Source organism: Primulina huaijiensis, chromosome 15 (assembly GCF_012295235.1).
Source record: "Primulina huaijiensis isolate GDHJ02 chromosome 15, ASM1229523v2, whole genome shotgun sequence".
Taxonomy (NCBI): Eukaryota; Viridiplantae; Streptophyta; class Magnoliopsida; order Lamiales; family Gesneriaceae; genus Primulina; species Primulina huaijiensis.
The window spans coordinates 12,652,608-12,672,070 of NC_133320.1; positions in this window are offsets into that span (position 1 = coordinate 12,652,608).

Here is a 19,463-nt window from a genome sequence, read left to right on the forward strand (position 1 = left end):
AAATTTTTTATTAATCGCTCGTAATAAATAATATATATTGCATATGAAAAATACAATTTGTAGCAATTATTTTTTATTTATTTTCCTAGGAAAGAGTACTCAACATTTATAGTCTGCACGTGTATCATTAATTTATACAATGAAAATTTAATTAATACTTTGTTGGGTAAATTGATTTTCACTTGTAATACTTAAATGAAATTTAAAATTTTTTTAATTTTTTTTACTACAAACTAATAAATAAAATTTTTATTATTGAAACAAAAAATAATAATAATATTAGCTTAATGTAATAATAATAAAAAATTAAATTTGTTTTAGTATTTATTTATTATTCGTTAAATAAATTTTTTTAAGATTATTATCATATAATATTATCATACTAAAAAAATATTATATGTTACTATTATTTAGTAAAGACGATATAATCATTTAAATTATTTAGTTTATTTACGTATTATGAATTATTATTTATTTTTAAAAAAATCTAATCACATTTATCACATTTACCAATTCATCATCAGCATATAGATTTTATTTTTTACAGCCGAAAATTGCAAATAAATTTCATTTAATATAAAATACGTAGTTACATGTTGTTGATAAAAAATATAATATTTGTTAAATAATGATTTTTTGTTTGCAAGATGGCTGAAAATACGGATAATGTGTTGTATTTGCGGGGTAGACTGTAGAGCTCAAAATCAGTACACGTAAATCTCATGCATTATTTAATTGTTAAATTATTTATTCAAGTTTAAAATGATTTTTTAGCAATGCATGATTTATTTTTTTTGCATTATTTAAATTATTTATGTTTTGTGATGCACGTTAAAATGTTTTCTTGAGTTTCATGTTTCAGACGATTATTCGATGCTGGATAGAAGAAAAGAGACCGGCGACGATTTTGGCAATTTTAAAATGTGGTATTTTATTTTAAGTTAGAGTTGGGGCGTTTTAAAAGATTTATTTAAGTTTTCGCATTTCAAAAGCCTAATTTAATTATTAGGTGATTTTATTATTTTTGAAACTTTTAAAAGTTAGTAAGTGTGCATTTTATTTTAAATTAAGAGGTTTTGTATAGTAGTAGGGATTACCATTTTTAATTAGCATTTCAATTGTTTAATTAAGCAATTAATCCCCTAATTATTTAAAAACACACTCACACACACTTACATGTTTTTACACACACCATCATCACATAAACAATTCACACCCTTTTCATTTCATTTTTTATAAAAACAAAAACCTAGGGTTCTTAGTGCAAGAGCAGCCGCCCCTCTCCTCTGTAATTTTCCAGCAAGTTTTCGTCACTTTTCTTCAAGAAAATCGTGCCACGTTCGTCTCGGATCGTCCCTCGCATTATCTCCGCTTCGGTGTCGTCGTTCGGTAACGTTAAAGATTTAAAGGCATGTATATTCTTTCGTTTTATGCATCGATCTCGTCATAGTAGATATATTGATGTATGTTATGCGTGAAAGTTTTATTATTATGAGCAAAGTTGAGCGATTGTGTTTTGAATCGATTTCTGAAACTTTTTAGATCTCAAGAAAACGTTTTTGCTGTCATTTTAAAAACTGTGATTTTTCGGTCGCGTTTCTGGAAAAACTTTCAACATATAAAACGTAATAATATTTGATACTTTCGATTTGATATAAAATTTGTAATTTTTGGATAAGAAACGAGTGAGTTATGATTCTTTTTGTGGGACTGCTCAAACTGAAATTTTCTAAAAATATTTTCATGATATGTTTTTGAAGTTTTATTGTTGCATGCTTCGTTGGACATCGATGGGTGATCATTGCTGCATTTAAGTATATCGAGAATGAAGTTGGGATGTTTGTTGGTGTTTCGTTTTGTGTCGTTAATGTAAAGGCCTAAAAATCCGTATTTGAAAATTTGCGGAAAAATTAAAAATTTTCTTTTAAACTAAATAAAATATCCAGTTCATAAAATAAACTGTTGAATAACGTGTCATGTTTAAAAATAGCAGCTGAAGAAATTAATGTTGTAAAAATAACTGTAAAAATTTTATCCAACGGTAGATAAAAATGTTTAAGCGATAAAAATAATAAATGCTGAAAATGAGGTCCTCGGGTCCCACTACTGCCGACTCGAGCTGGCTCACTGATCCCCGCCTTCGGTCCCGACATCATCAGTACCTACAACAATCAAGTCTAGTGAGCCTAAAGACTCAGCATGCATATATCGTAAATAACAAGTAAATAAATAATTAAATCGCATGCAAGTGAGAATTTCCTGTACTGAGGTGTAACGTAAAATATCATTTCATTGGTAATTATAGTACGTGCATAACTGAACTGAAAATATCATAGTGAAAATGATTGCTCCTTGTAGCCCTGTAATGAAATAACTTGTAATAATTTTCTGGTGAGATTATGGTCTACGCAAGTGGTCCCTGAACTGAACTGAACTGACCGGTAACTGGCGACCGGACTTAATAATGTATGTCTGATCAGACTACTGCCACAGTCTACTGGGTGAAACAACTGAACTGACCGGTAACTGGCGACCGGGCCGGTAACTGACGACCCGACTTAAGCATGATAGTAAAGTGACCACAAGCAATATCGCATAAATCTCAAAATGAATATTTTTGCACGTAACATAATTGAATATAAACAATTTCGATTTTTCTTGCATTAAAATCATGCACTTGCGATATTTAAAAATACCTATATGACTTGATTGAAGAGTGAAAGAAGATATAAACATGTCTTGGTTTGTTTTGACAGAAAACAAACGAAATAACGACGCGGCGCGGCGGAGACGGAGTGTTCTTCATTTTCTCACTTTTCTCTCTTAATTCCTTTAAACCAAGCATGCACCATAATTATTATAATAGCTTAAAAATCGTAAACGTGATGCATGAACATTTAAAAATATCATGATTTGTGCTCAGGGCGCTGCCAGGACCAAAATCTCACCCCGGGTGCAAAATGACCATTTTGCCCCTGGAAACCCAAAATTATCGTTTCAACCCTAGACCTCTAAAATTTGACTCAAAGCTTACCAAATTCCTTAAAATATTCCAAAGCATTTTTAAAAGTATTCCTAGATGAAAATTAGAGCCCAAAACCAAATTTAATCGATCCGTTTTAAAACTTGGACCGGAGTCCCGGTTTTAACCCGAATCGACTCGAAACTCACCCGAAAATTTCTCAACTTTTTACCATACCTTAAAAACACTAAAATGCTCCTAAAACCATGTCATTAGCCCCTAAACACACTGCTGAAATTTCCAGCACTCCACCTAACTCTCGGTCACCCCTTTCCCAAAAATCCCATTTCAACACATGGCCCCCAATTACTTAATCATTCGGTCCCCTCCTAAACCCCACCTGTCCAGCCTTTAAGGCACACCTTAGGACTTTAATGAACTCCTAAACCAAGCCTAAACGAAGTATAAAGCTGCTGATAATTCCAGAAATTACCCCAAAATTCTCGGCCCTACCTTAATTGCACTCTATTTCCTCATCCTCCCAAAAACTCACTTTGCTAGCATACCCTGACTGCACCAGCCCTGAACCAGCCTATCATGGACCTAGACCAGACCCTAAGGAACCTATTAGAACCAAGCCTCCAGCCCCATGCACGCGGCTGTCTTCTAAGAACCGAGAATCAACAAGAAGACTCCTACCGAGACCAACTCGCCTCTACCCGGCCCGATAGATTGTCCAGTCACTCCAGCGTGGTTCAAGCCATTCCAGGCCCCAACTCAGACCCACCAGGGTCTGGTTCAAGGTTGGAGAAGACCATCGCACCGCTAGTGTAGCAGGAAACCATGGAACAAAGCTCCTCACCCCTCACACCCGATCGGCCCTCACCCTTCATCATCAAAACCTGAACAAACTGTGCACACCAGCACCTAAGCCTCTACAACCATGGACTGTACAGGCCCTTGAAAACATTATATAGCAGCCCCTTGCACCACATATCAGAAAAACGTGAGTGACACTCATAGAAACGAGCCACACATAAAAACCGAATAGATCTTACATGGAAATGCTTAGATCGAAACATTTTATGCATGAACAACATAATCAGTAAATAACACGGGTATGATGCAGAAAAATGGTGCAAAACGTGCCTGATGATGTTTCACGTAAGGGTAATGAAGATCGAACGCGCCGGAGAATTAATCGATGCAAGAACAAGTGCTAGCCGAGCCTCTCAGCTGGTGTTTTCTCTGAAACCGAGGGAGAAGAGCTTTGAATGGGGGGTGTCGGCTGTGGAGAGGGGATTAGGTTTAGTGGGAATGATTAGGGCATAACCATGTGTTAATTATATAGTTAATAATTTAGTTAATGGACCTTAATTTTTAATAAAGAGAATTTTAAGCCCAACAAGCTTAAAAGTAGGCCCATTAAATCTAAACGCACTCCCGAAAAACATTTCGTGTTGGGAAGATTTTGAAAATATTAGCCGAAACCTCCAAACGTCCCCCGATTCGATAAAATTTGTGAATCGTTAAAAAAAATAAAATCATGAGGGTAAAAATATCCAATAAATCCTATTTTTGAAAAATACACTTAAAAACATTTTAAACTAATTAATAAAATTAATCATGAAATAAAAATAATTTTTCTGATACTTCTCCGGTCTCCAATCCTCGATTGAACGTGAATGCACCTAGAAACCCTAATGCGTGAACTTTTAAAATTTCATGAATTAAATCCTATCATGCATGAATTATGCAATAAAATGCATAAAAATAATTAAACACAATTTAATGAAATAAACATGAATTTAATGCTTTAAAATTTTTAATTAAAATGCCAAGGAAATTCAATAACTTGCATGCATGCCCACTCTTTAAATTATATTTACTAACATGCTAAATTACCACTTCTTAAATAAGTCTTTATAAACTTGTCTCAATACTCCATCTCCAATCCGGCCCCACTTATTTAACTGAAAAGGTGACAATTAAACTACTACGTAAAATAAATAAATTTAAGGAAAAGAATTTAAATACTCATGCAATAAAATCATTTTAATTTAAATACTCGAAATTATGCATGGCTTATACGTAGTCTACGTTACGGGTTCTACAGTTAATCACTTGGTTGAGTTAGAAATCGTAGGAATTGATTTGGTGTCAAATTTCATGTTCATGAGTTGTATTGGGTTGTAAGTTGGACGTCGTTATTTTGGGGCGTTTGTTTGAGTTTGAATCAATGTTCTAACACTCTAGGATGGGTCTCGAGGTGTCGGTTCATGGTCCGTCCCCGTTGTCCTTCAAACTACGAAATTTCAGAGACTACCCGGACCCCTATCCGGACCCGTACACGGGGTCCGTGTCATTATTCCTTCAAAATGCGAATTTCTAGCATGTAACCGGACCCTTACATGGGGTCCGTGTACCCCCTTTAAAAAAATTTTTTAAAATTTTTTTTATATGAGTATAAAGTATAGGATTTGCTTTGTGATTATGAACATAAATTATTGGATTTGTTTTGTGGTTATGAATATAAAATATAGGATTTGTTTTGGGATTCTATTTCATGGTTTAGTACGATGATTAAACGAGGTCAAGTCCCGAGTGATTTAGAATGTCATAAGCTATTTATTTACTGCGGTGATAAGCACAAGTACCTACTTACGTCTAAGCTATGAAAGATAAGTGTTTGAACACATGTTAGTATGTGCAGCAGTGGCCCCAAGCGAAATCCAACGAATCACTCAACGCCAAGTAAGTATGTTGACATGCAAAAGAAAATATTTTTAAGTTTTTGAGGTATGCTAAATGTCTTGTGACCGAATTATGTATGGGATTGGAAAGCGGTAAAGTATGACCAGGGACCAATCCACCTCGTTAAAGCATGACCGAAATTAGATCAGGATTAGAAAGCGATAAAGTATGACCAAGGACCAATCCACCCGTTAAATTATGAACGGGGATCTCATGTATGTTGCAGTGGATCTTCCTTGTCAGCCCAGTACTGTGGTTTAGTATGATCAGACGTATTTATGTATGGATCACTTGCTTTGAAACATGCATCTACGCAAAATGATGAAGTTTATGTATTTTCAAGTATGTACAAGTATGCAAGCATGTTTAAGAAAAGTTTCACGTTGTGGCACGTCTATGTTATGTATTAAGTTCAAGCTTTTATACGCATGTTAAAGTTTCAAGTATGTACGCTCTATTTTAAAGTTGCATGTGGTTTTATTACGTATTACTTGTTACTTTCAGTTTATACATATTGAGTCTTTAGACTCACTAGACTTGATCGGTGCAGGTGAGGATGAGTTTGAGGAGACGAGAGGTGGGGATCAGTGAGCTGGCTTGGACTGAACGAGAGGCTAAACTCGAGGACCGCCATTTTTTAAGCTTTTATGAATTTTCAAAATACTCTGATTTATGATACTGGTTGTGAGATTTTAAACAAATACTTTTGGCAAACTTTACTTTGAGATCTTTTGTGCAACTATTTTTGGATGAACAGTTTGTTTCATCTAATTTTGAAGGTTCACGATTTATTTATGAAAATTTTTATTTTTCCGTAAATTTTAAAGTAGTTAAAAGTACGGTACATTAAAATTGGTATCAGAGCGGTGTTCTTGTAAAGGGTTATGCCTACTGCTAGTTGCGATAAGCTCACGAAGTAACACCTCAAGTCTGCAAGTTTTAAGTTTTTAAATTATTTTATGTAGTAAGCATCATGTCATGATTTCAGCAAGTGCAGATTTAAATTCAAATTACGTGCATCTTATGATATTAGTATTATGTTCATGCATATTGGGTTTACGTGATGGGGAAATGTCGGAACAGTATGCCTCCTAGACGTAGGATTGTACGTGAAGCAGGACATGAGAATAGGGAAGCTCAGGATGGGGAGAGGGCCACTCCTCCTCGTCCACCGCCAGATATGTAGGCTCAAATGCTTGTAGGGATGACTCAATTCTTCGAACAGTTTGCGGGGAACCAAGCTACAGTGGATACAGTGGCGAGGCCCAGACCGGAAGCTGTTTACGAGAGGTTTAGGAGGATGGATCCTAAGGAGTTTTTGGGGACTACTGACCCGATTATAGCAGAAGGATGGATTAAGTCCATCGAGGTAATCTTTGAGTTTATGGAGCTGCAGGATGCAGACAGGGACAGGTGTGCCACGTTTCTACTGTCAGGGGACGCCAGACTATGGTGGGAGAACGCATCAGTTTCAGTGAACTTGCGAACACTGACTTGGGATGGGTTCAAGGAGGTTTTCTACTCCAAGTACTTCACCGAGGAAGTATGCTCCCACCTGACCAGGGAGTTCACGACGTTGCATCAGGGAGACAGCAGCGTAGCTGAGTTCGTGAGGAAGTTCGAGATGGGGTGTCACTTTGTACCCCTGATTGCGAATGATGCCCGAGAGAAGTTGAGGTATTTGATTGATGGGTTGCGGCCGATCTTGCTCCGTGACATGAGGGTTGCTGGTCCTACTACTTATGCAGTTGCTGTGTCAAGGGCTTTGTCGGAAGAGCATGACCAGAGGGACATTGAGGTCGATAGGCAGGGCAAGAGGCCCTATCAGGCACCTTGTCTTGAGGAATCTTTGTAAGTCATTAAGAAACTTAGGATTATGTGGATATGAGTACTGGAATTAGGTTATCTAAAACTACTTGGGTTGTGTAAGTTTTAATTTCAAGTTTATGAAATAGGTGTTCATACGGGGATATTGGGTGAAATAAAAACAAAAGGGAATTAGTTGTATTCAACATAGGTTACCAATGGACTAATATTAAGATTTTTATCGAGTAAGAAATCTAAAATATATATATGAGGATTCTAGAATTTTATGGGTTATAAGTGAAGTTGATTTATTAGGGTTAGTCCATCATTAACAATGGGAAACGTATTAAGTTTTATACGTTAGAATGAATTAAGTATTGAGGATACGTCATGTAAAGTACCGTACTTTTTACTACTTAAATTTGTGGAAGAATTAAAAATTTTCTTAAATACGAAGGTGAACCATCAATTCGGTTAACCACTTGTTCAACCAAACTATTTGAAATAAAAGATCACGAACAAAAATTTTGTTAAGATAAATGCTTGTTCAAAACATCATAATCAAAACATCAAATAAAAGTATCTTAAGCATTGCATGAAAACTTCAAAACATGGCGGTCCTCGGGTTTAGCCTCCTGCTCAGTCCAAGCCTACTCCTTGGTCACCACCCCTAGTCTCCTCGAAATTATTATCACCTGCATCGATCAAGTCTAGTGAGTCTAAAGACTCAACACGTATAAATTAGAAGTAACGAGTAATACATAATAAAACCACATGCAACTTTAAAATAAGGCGTACATACTGAAACTGAACATACATCAAAACTTGAACGTACATACATACATAGACGTGCCATCAATGTAGAACCTTTCATAAACATGATTGCTTCGTACATACATGAGCATATATAACAGAATTTTGCGTAGAGGCATGTTTCAAAGCAAGTGAACCATAACATAAATCGCCTGATCAAACTAAACCACAGTATTGTGCTGACAGGGACGAATCCACTGCCACATACATGAGATCCCCGTTCATGCTTTAACGGGTGGATTGGTCCTCTTTCATGCTTTAACGCTTTCCAATCCTGATATAAACCCGTTCATGCTTTAACGGGTGCTTTACCGCTTTCCAACCCCATACATAATTTGGTCACAAGACATTTAGCATACCTCAAAAACTTGAAAAATATTTTCTTTGCACGTCGAACATACTTACTTGGCGTTGAGGGATTCGTTGGGTCTCGTTTGAAGCCACTGCTGCAACATACTATAGTGAATTTCAACACTTAACTTGCATAACTTAGACGTAGGTACTCGAGCTCACCACCGAAGTGCATAAATAGCTTATGACATGCTAGAACACTCGGGACTTGACCTCGTTTAATCGTACTAACCATGACATCAATCCCCGAAACAAACTCTAAGATGAAGTGTGAACATTTCCCAACCATAAAAGACACGAACCCACTATTTTTAACTTGAAAAGAAGGGGAAACCAAATATTCGGACAGAAGGAGTGGCGCACGGGTGCCGAGCTTTCTGAAGCTCTACTCTCAGACAGAATGAGTGGCGCTCGGGTGGTAAGTAATTACCGCTCGGGCGCCGAGTTTACTGAAACTCGCGATTTGCCTCTTAATACCCTTAACCAAAAATACGATTCATGAACCAATCCATCGAGACTCATCTTAGGACACTACGAAACTGACTCGACTCCATAAAATGTCCCAAACGTTCCCAAAGAAACGACGCACCACACGCAACGCAATAAAACCCATAAACTCAAACTTTGACACCAAAATAGTTTTCACGACTACTCGTTCTCCCAAGTGCCTAACGACGCGAAAAAAAAATGTCAATGACCTTCCCAACATCATTAACCACATACCTAAACACAGCAGCGATCACCCGTCAATCCCCAACAAAGCCTGCAACCATAAAACTTCAAGAACACATCACTATCATATATTTTCAGAAAACACAGTTTGATCAGTCTCACAAAAAACATCATATCTCACTCAATTTTGATCCAAAAATTTTGAATCTTATATCAAATCAAAGGTATTAAAAAGTTCTATGTTTCATATGTTGAAAGTTTTTCCAGAAAAGCGACCGAAAAATTGCAGTATTTAAAATGACAGCAAAAATTGTGATTTGTGCTCAAAAATCCGTTTAAAAATTGATTAAAACATCATTGCTCAAACTTCTACACATCACACATGTATTTTCACACCTAAAAACATCGCAACGCATACTATGACATGATCGACACAGGAAAAATAGAATATACGTGCCTTTTGATATTAAAAACACACGATATGGCGATACCGAAGCGGAGATGATGCGAGAGACGATCCCGGACGACTTGGCTCGATTTTCTTTGAAGAAAACCAACGAAATTTTGCTAGAAATTTAGAGGAGTGGGGCGGCTGCTACTAGAGACAAGAACCCTAGTTTTCGTCTCTCTCAAAAATAAAAATCTGAATAATGAAGTGAGTGTATGTGTTTAGGTGATTTTTAGTGTGTGTGCGTGTGATTAGTAAATTAGGGAGAGTAAAATTTGCTTAATTATTAATTAGTAACTAATTTTAAAATACTAACTCTCCCTTAACTTTAACCAAACTCTAATTTAAAATAAAATGTACATGTGCTAGAATTTAAAAGTTTTAAAATTTTAAAATCGCTTAAATAAATAATTTAGGCCTTAAAAATGCTGAAAATAGATAAATTATTTAAAACGCCTCATTCTCAACTTAAAATAAAATATCATCTTTTAAAATATTGCCAAAAATCGTCGTCGGTCTCTTTCTCTCGATCCCGCATCAAATAAACGCTTGAAACATGAAACTCAAGAAAATATTTTAACGTGCATCACATAAACATTAAAATAATGCAATTTAAATAAATCATACATGGTTAAAACTCATTTTAAATTTAAATAAATGAATTAACAATTAAATAAATGCATGGGTTTTACGTGTACTGAATTTTGGGCTCTACACGTCAAAGTGTGACACTCGTTCCAATGAGGAAGGTCCAAAGTATCTTAAGCCTCAACTATAATGTAATTGGGAAGGAAATAGTTTAAGCATGTTTTTTATGCTAGGAAGGTTTTATTATTTAAGTAGAAGATCGATATTGTATATTTTGGGGTTTTATAGATTAATGTTACTTGAAATTTAAGATTAGCAACTATTTTATATTTGGGATGTACTTGTAAATAACTAAGTTACGTAAGTTTGGTGTCATAAGGTAAGGATTCGATTCAAGGATCGTAGATCAATATTATTAAAGGGTTAAGATAAGGTTTAACTTTTGAGTGTAGTACCAAGGATAGAAGTTGATCATTAAATTTTGGTGCTAAGATTTCTTAGGTTGAACTGCATAAATGCTAATGTAATATATCGATGAACATTTCGGGTATAGTATAAGGAATGTAAGATACGATAAGTTTGAACCTCCATTTCTAATATTGGGAATTGTGAGAAAAGTCAGAATTCGAGGTCATAGTAAAGTAAAACTAAGACAGCCTTCAGAACTAGATATAGGCGTTACGAGTTCTTAGTGATGCCATTTGGACTGACATGCTCCAGCAATTTTATGGACTTGATGAACCGAGTATTCCAGCCCTACCTAGATCAGTTTGTCATAGTGTTCATTGATTACATTTTGATATACTTGAAGAGCCATGAGAAGCACCGTCAGCATTTGGGTTCAGTTTTGCAGATCTTGCAGAGTCGCAATTTGTTTACAAAATTTAGTAAGTGTGAATTCTGGTTGGAGAAGGTTGCGTTTTTGGGTCATATAATATCTAGCAGTGATATCGAGGTAGATCCAGCTAAGGTAGCAGCAGTTAAAGAATGAGTTGAGCCGAAGAATGCATCAGAGATCCACAGTTTCCTAGGCCAAGCAGGCTACTACAGAAAATTTATTCAGGCATTTTATTCGATAGCAGTGCCACTCACTTCATTGACCAAGAAGAATGCTAAATTCATTTGGAGTGATGAGTGCCAAAAGAGCTTCGATACTTTGAAGCAAGCTGGTTTCAGCACCGGTGTTAGCCGTGCCATCTGGGCAAGGAGATTTTGTGTTATACACCGATGCATCTAAGCTTGGGTTAGGCGCAGTGTTGATGCAGCATGGTCGGGTTATACCTTATGCTTCTAGGCAGTTGAAAGTGCATGAAAAGAACTACCCAACCCATGATCTTGAGTTAACCGTCGTTGTCTTTGCTTTGAAGATTTGGAGACAATACTTGTACGGCGAGAAATGTCAGATATTCATCGATCATAATAGTCTCAAGTATTTCTTCACGCAGAAAGAACTGAATATGAGACAGAGACGGTGGTTGGAGTTGGTGAAAGACTACGATTGTAAAATTAGCTACCATCTGGGGAAAGCTAATGTTGTGGCAGATGCCTTGAGCCGAAAGGTTGCAGTCGTAGCACAGTTTTCAGTGCAGAGACCTCTTCAGTCTGAGATTCAGAGATTTGGCCTAGAGGTTTATCATAATGGCAGAAATCATAAGCTGTCTAATATGACAGTCCAGTCTTCTGTGTTAGACCAGATCCGTGCAGGTCAGTCTTCAGATGAGCATTTACAGAAATGGCGACTGAAGGATGAGGCCAAAGGAAGTGTACTCTACACAGTGTCCGATGGTATTGTGAGGTACAGAGGAAGGATGTGGGTGCCTAGTGTTGATTCAATCGGAGAAGATATTTTGACAGAGGCACATACATCTCCGTATTCCATCCACCCAGGAGGTACTAAGATGTACAAAGATTTGCAGATCCTGTATTAGTGGCCAGGTATGAAGAGAGACGTCGATCGATTTGTGTCTGAATGTCTCACTTGTCAGCAGGTGAAGGCAGTGAATCAGAGGCCAGCAGGGATGCTTAAGCCACTCCCGATCCCCGAGTGGAAATGGGAGAATATCATCATGGATTTCGTTGTTGGTTTGCCGAGGTCAGTTAGAGGATCCAATGCTATTTGGGTTATAGTGGATCGACTTACATAGTCGGCACACTTCTTGCCAGTGAAGACGACTTTCTCCATGACACAGTATGCGGAGCTCTATATTATGGAGATAGTCCAGTTGCACGAGATCCCAGTTTCTATTGTGTCCGACAGGGACCCGAGATTTACATCGTCCTTTTGGAAGAGTTTGCATGCAGCCATGGGGACGAAGTTTCTTTTCAGTACAGCTTTTCGCCCGCAGACAGATGGCCAGGCTGAACAAGTGATTCAGATTTTAGAAGACTTGTTTCGAGCCTGTATGATCGATTTCCATGTGGCTTGGGAATCGAAGCTACCTCTAGTGGAGTTTACCTACAACAACAGTTTCCAATCATCTATAGGTATGGCTCCCTACGAGGCATTGTATGGAAGTAAGTGCAGATCGTCGATTCATTGGGATGAAGTCGGTGAAAGAGCAGAACTTGATCCAGAGATTGTTCAGCAGACTGCAGATGTGGTGGTCAAGATTCGAGACAGGATGATGACCGCCCAGAGTCGCCAAAAGAGTTATGCTGACAAGAGAAGAAGGGATCTCGAGTTTGCCACCGGAGATCATGTCTTCGTAAAAATAGCACATATGAAGGGTGTTAAGAGATTTGGGAAGAGAGGCAAGCTGAGCCCGAGGTTTATTGGACCGTTTGAGATTTTTGACAGAGTTGGGACACTAGCTTATCGTGTTGCCCTTCCGCCAATCTGGCCGGGGTACACAATGTGTTCCACGTCTCGATGCTGAGGAAGTACCTAGCTAACCCTTCGCATGTTTTGAGCTATGAGCCGTTGCAGCTTGCTCCAGATCTATCGTATGAGGAAAGACCTGTTCAAATCCTAGACAGACAAGAACGGAGACTTCGGAATAAAGTGGTCAAACCGGTCAAAGTCCGGTGGCTAAATCAATCAGTGGAGGAGGCCACTTGGGAGATCGAGGCACATTTGAGGAGTCGCTACCAAGAGTTGTTTGGTAAGACTTAATTTCGAGGATGAAATTTATTTAAGTAGGGGAAGAATTGTAGAGCCCAAAATCAGTACACGTAAATCTCATGCATTATTTAATTGTTAAATTATTTATTCAAGTTTCAAATGATTTTTTAGCAATGCATGATTTATTTTTTTTTTGCATTATTTAAATTATTTATGTTTTTTGATGCACGTTAAAATGTTTTCTTGAGTTTCATGTTTCAGGCGATTATTCGATGCGGGATCGAGGAAAAGAGACCGGCGACGATTTTGGTAATTTTAAATTGTGGTATTTTATTTGAAGTTAGAGTTGGGGCGTTTTAAAATATTTATTTAAGTTTTCGCATTTCAAAAGCCTAATTTAATTATTATGTGATTTTATGATCTTTTTGAAACTTTTAAAAGTTAGTAAGTGTGCATTTTATTTTAAATTAAGAGGTTTTGTATAGTAGTAGGGATTACCATTTTTAATTAGCATTTCAATTGTTTAATTAAGCAATTAATCCCCTAATTATTTAAAAACACATGTAACACACACTCACACACACTTACACGTTTTTACACACACCATCAGCACATACACAATTCACACATTTTTCATTTCATTTTTTATAAAAACAGAAACCTAGGGTTATTAGTGCAAGAGCAACCACCCCTCTCCTCTGTAATTTTCCAGCAATTTTTCGTCACTTTTCTTCAAGAAAATCGTGCCACGTTCGTCCCGGATCATCCCTCGCATCATCCCCGCTTCGGTGTCGTCGTTCAGTAACATTAAAGATTTAAAGGCATGTATATTCTTTTGTTTTATGCACCGATTTCGTCATAGTAGATATATTGATGTATGTTATGCATGAAAGTTTGATTTTTATGAGCAAAGTTGAGCGATTATGTTTTGAATCGATTTCTGAAACTTTTTAGATCTCAAGAAAATGTTTTTACTCTCATTTTAAAAACTGCGATTTTTCGGTCAAGTTTCTGGAAAAACTTTCAACATATAAAACGTATTACTCTTTGATACGTTCGATTTGATATATAATTCATGATTTTTGGATAATAAACGAGTGAGTTATGATTGTTTTTGTAAGACTGCTCAAACTGAAATTTTCTGAAAATATGTTCATGATATGTTCTTGAAGTTTTATTGTTGCAGGTTTCGTTGGGCATCGATAGGCCATCATTATTGTGTTTAAGTATATTGACAATGATGTTGGGATGTTTGTTGGTGTTTCGTTTCGTGTCGTTAGTCACTTGGTTGAGTTAGAAATCGTAGGAATTGATTTGGTGTCAAATTTCGTGTTCATGAGTTGTATTGCGTTGTAAGTTGGACGTCGTTGTTTTGGGGCGTTTGTTTGAGTTTGAATCAATGTTCTAGCACTCTAGGATGGGTCTCGAGGTGTCGGTTCATGCTCCGTCCCCGTTTTCCTTCAAAATACGAAATTTTAGAGACTACCCGGACCCCTATCCGGACTCGTACACGGGGTCCGTGTCATTTTTTCTTCAAAATACGAATTTTCAGCATGTACCCGGACCCTTAAATGGGGTCCGTACCCCCTTTAAAAAAAATTTGTTTAAAATTTTTTTTATATGAGTATAAAGTAAAGGATTTGCTCGGTGGTTATGAATATAAAATATTGGATTTTTTTTGTGGTTATGAATATAAAATATAGGATTTGTATTGGGATTCTATTTCATGGTTTAGTACGATGATTAAACGAGGTAAAGTCCGAGTGATTTAGAATGTCATAAGCTATTTATTTACTTCGGTGGTGAGCACAAGTACCTACGTCTAAGCTATGAAAGATAAGTGTTTGAACTCATGTTAGTATGTGCAGCAGTGGCCCCAAGCGAAATCCAACAAATCTCTCAACGCCAAGTAAGTATGTTGACGTGCAAAAAAAATATTTTTAAGCTTTTGAGGTATGCTAAATGTCTTGTGACCGAATTATGTATGGGATTGGAAAGCGGTAAAGTATGACCAAGGACCAATCCACCCCGTTAAATTATGAACGGGTTTATATCAGGATTGGAAAGCGGTAAAGTATGACCAGGGACTAATCCACCCGTTAAATTATGAACGGGGATCTCATGTATGTAGCAGTGGATCTTCCCTGTCAGCCCAGTACTGTGGTTTAGTCTGATCAGGTGTATTTATTTATGGGTCACTTGCTTTGAAATATGCCTCTACGCAAAATGATGAAGTTTATGTATATTCAAGTATGTACAAGTATGCAATCATTTTTAAGAAAAGTTTCACGTTGTGGCACGTCTATGTTATGTATGTAAGTTCAAGCTTTTCTACGCATGTTAAAGTTTGAAGTATGTACGCTCTATTTTAAAGTTGCATGTGATTTTATTACGTATTACTTGTTACTTCCAGTTTATACATGTTGAGTCTTTAAACTCACTAGACTTGATCGGTGCAGGTGAGGAAGAGTTTGAGGAGACGAGAGGTGGGGAATCAGTGAGCTGTCTTGGACTGAGCGAGAGGCTAAACCCGAGTACCGTCATGTTTTAAGCTTATATTAATGTTCAAAATACTCTGATTTATGTTACTGGTTGTGAGATTTTAAACAAATACTTTTGGAAAACTTTACTTTGAGATCTTTCGTACAACTATTTTGGGATGAACAGTTTGTTTCATTNCTCTGATTTATGTTACTGGTTGTGAGATTTTAAACAAATACTTTTGGAAAACTTTACTTTGAGATCTTTTGTACAACTATTTTGGGATGAACAGTTTGTTTCATCGAATTTTGAAGGTTCACGATTTATTTATGAAATTTTTTATTTTTACGCAAATTTTAAAGTAGTTAAAAGTACGGTACATTACATAGACACATATCAACTAATATCAACGCTGAAAACATGGATTCACTAATTCCTCCACGCCGGTCTGAAAAATGTGTTTGGAGATTGCTTAATACTGGGATTAACCTCCGTAACCGTCTATGTCTAGCACGCATGGGTTTATATGGTGTTATTCAGTGTGGTCCTATTAAAAATTATGATAATCATTTGCTTACAGCCATCGTTGAGAGATGGGGTCGTGAAACTGAAACGTCTGCTACTCGTTTTCTTAAAAAGTGCTAGAAATTATTTTTTTCCCTCCTTAGNGTGGTCCTATTAAAAATTATGATAATCATTTGCTTACAGCCATCGTGGAGAGATGGGGCCGTGAAACTGAAACGTCTGCTACTCGTTTTCTTAAAAAGTGCTAGAAATTATTTTTTTCCCTCCTTAGTCTCCATAATTCGGAATATACATATATATAAATACTTTAAAAATACCTTGTACAATTTTAAAAATAAACAATCACTAATATTTAAAAATCGAAGGAAAATAGTTCAAATCGTAAAAATCGTCAAACGTTTTACCAAACCTAAAAACATTATTTGAAAAGTATAGTCCATACTATAACCTCTCAGAAACATCTCATAACAATAATTAAAAAGTCATAAAATATATTTAACATAACTTAAAATCATAAATCATAAACTAGTGCAGAAAACTAGCGTCGGTCTTTGGGTTATGTGCACCTTCAGTCCAATCAAATCAAATATCAAGATCTCCATTATCATTAACATCAAACTCACCTACATCAATCACACCTAGTAAGTCTAAAGACTCAACACATCATATTCTTGATACCAAATAATATGTATAAAACCACAAGCAACAGTGAAAATACTTTTACGTAAAAATAACGTTTTCATGTCATGCATAAACTTCAACCATAAACATTTCCATGAACATTTTTGTGTTAACCTCAACATATTTATATAAATATCATCATCAACATATACGTATTCTTTTTCTTTTCGTTGAATTCAGATCGTTAATTGTGACTTTCGTGTTCATCTACGTCTACGTGTTGGGCGATGGATCCATCTACATGTAACCACAGTACTGGGCGGCAGGGACATCAGCAAAACTCTCACCGGTCAATTGAGCCTTGGCTTTACGTATTAACATATCATCGTATACATATTTGTATCCATGAAAATACGATCGTCGGGCTCCCACTGGGACCGTCAACCTCACGATATCTCCAACATATCATCGTATTAGTCACAATTACTTCACTTCTTTCAACGTTTCATATTCTCATCACTTCATAAAATTTAAACATGCATATAACATTTTTCTTTTAAACTAAGCATGCAACATATCTTTTAAATGTCCACGTTAAACCATAAAAACCATAATATTTTAAAAATAACATTTTAACATATACATATCCATGAACATTTAAAATAATCATATTAACATTAAAACAGCAATCAGAGCACTGCCATGACGTTTACTAACTTTCGGGGTGTAAAATTACTGTTTTTCCTCTAGACTTAAAATTTTACGTTTTTGACTTTTTTTTAATTTCATTGACTCTAACATGTCCCAAAAAATTATTTAAGTTTGCATGAATTTTCTCATATTTTTATTTAGCTTAAATCGAGGACTATTCCATTATTATTTAAATATAACATATTACTGTGTTTTAATCCCAAATAATTTCAAACCTTAATATAAAATTCACAAATTAAAAACTTAGACTTTTAATAATTATTTGAGCTTAAATATAATTTTTATAATTTTATAAAGCTTAAAACTAGGCGTTTTAATTAATTCTTTAATTAACGTTTCGTGCAGCGATTAAATCCCGGATAAAATCCAAAACTCATTATTTTCTTCCCAAATTTTAAACATAACATTTTTACTATTTATTCTACCCTTGTGAGCACTAAACCACACCCGTGGACCCATGTTTCCCTGTTTAGTTCTTTAATTTTCGTTTTTGATCCTTAACCAATCAACCCGAGCCATCTCCTATTTTAGTCGAGCCACGCCCAAGCCACCTCGAGCCAAATCTGAGCCAAACCATCTAGAAACCCTACTGACCAAGCCCAAGCCCCTAACCAGCTCCTTAGACCCTCAAAAAACCCACTGCCCTTGACCCCTTTTGTGCGTGTGTGAGGTTTAGTTGTCTTAGGACTCCTAGTTGCCTTAGGACTCATCAAGCCATCTAACCACTGACCCCTCGTGACCCTAACCATCCCTGGACCATGCCCAGACCAACCCCAAGCTCCAAAACCGAAGCTACAACACAACACATGTCATGGTCGAGAAACCCACATGAACATGGACCCTACGTTTCTGTTGCTAGGACCTAGCCAACAACCTCAGACCTTGAACCAGCCCCTTGTGCCCCCTCTTAGGACTCTAAAGACCTAGCGCCCAGCCCAAAGCCCCTGGCCGAGCCACAAACCCTGCACAAGCTGTTGCACCCCTGCGCCCACTCCTTGGCATGCTCTCGGGTGGAATCCTAGCTTGCTAAAACTCCTCCCCAGCCTCTTGTCTCGAATCCTAGAGTGGCTAGGACTCTTCTCTTGACCTCTCACGGACCCTAGCCAAGACCTGGTCCCAAAACCCAAGCCCAGCGACCATGCCCAAAAACCGAGCCCCTAAGGTACACCATGACAGAATATGTTCCAGCTTGATCATTTCTTGATGTGCAACGTTTTAATGTGTTCTTAGGACTCTAAACTTGTGTAAAACAGTGCTTGATCATGTCTTAATCATGGCAGTGATGAAACTTAAAATTAATAATTTATTATATGTTAAAACCAATATTTTAAAATTTAAGTTTCATTAAAATTATAAAATTATGTTATTTTAGTATTGTTTGTTTATATTTAAATGTCTTACTAAATATATTTTATTTTCAGATTTTTTACATGTTGGTAAAATAATAATAACTCAAGCTAGAAAATTTAAATTGAGGTGATTTAAACATGTTTGGAATCCTTGAGAAATTATCTACAACTTTGCAAAAGACATGATTGCCTAAAAATTGGTTAAGATGATCAAATTGTGAAAATATCAAAAGGAGAACAAATTTACTTTCACCATGACCAGCATATAGTAAAAAAATCATAACTATTTCAATATTTAACCAAATGAGATGAACCAAGTAG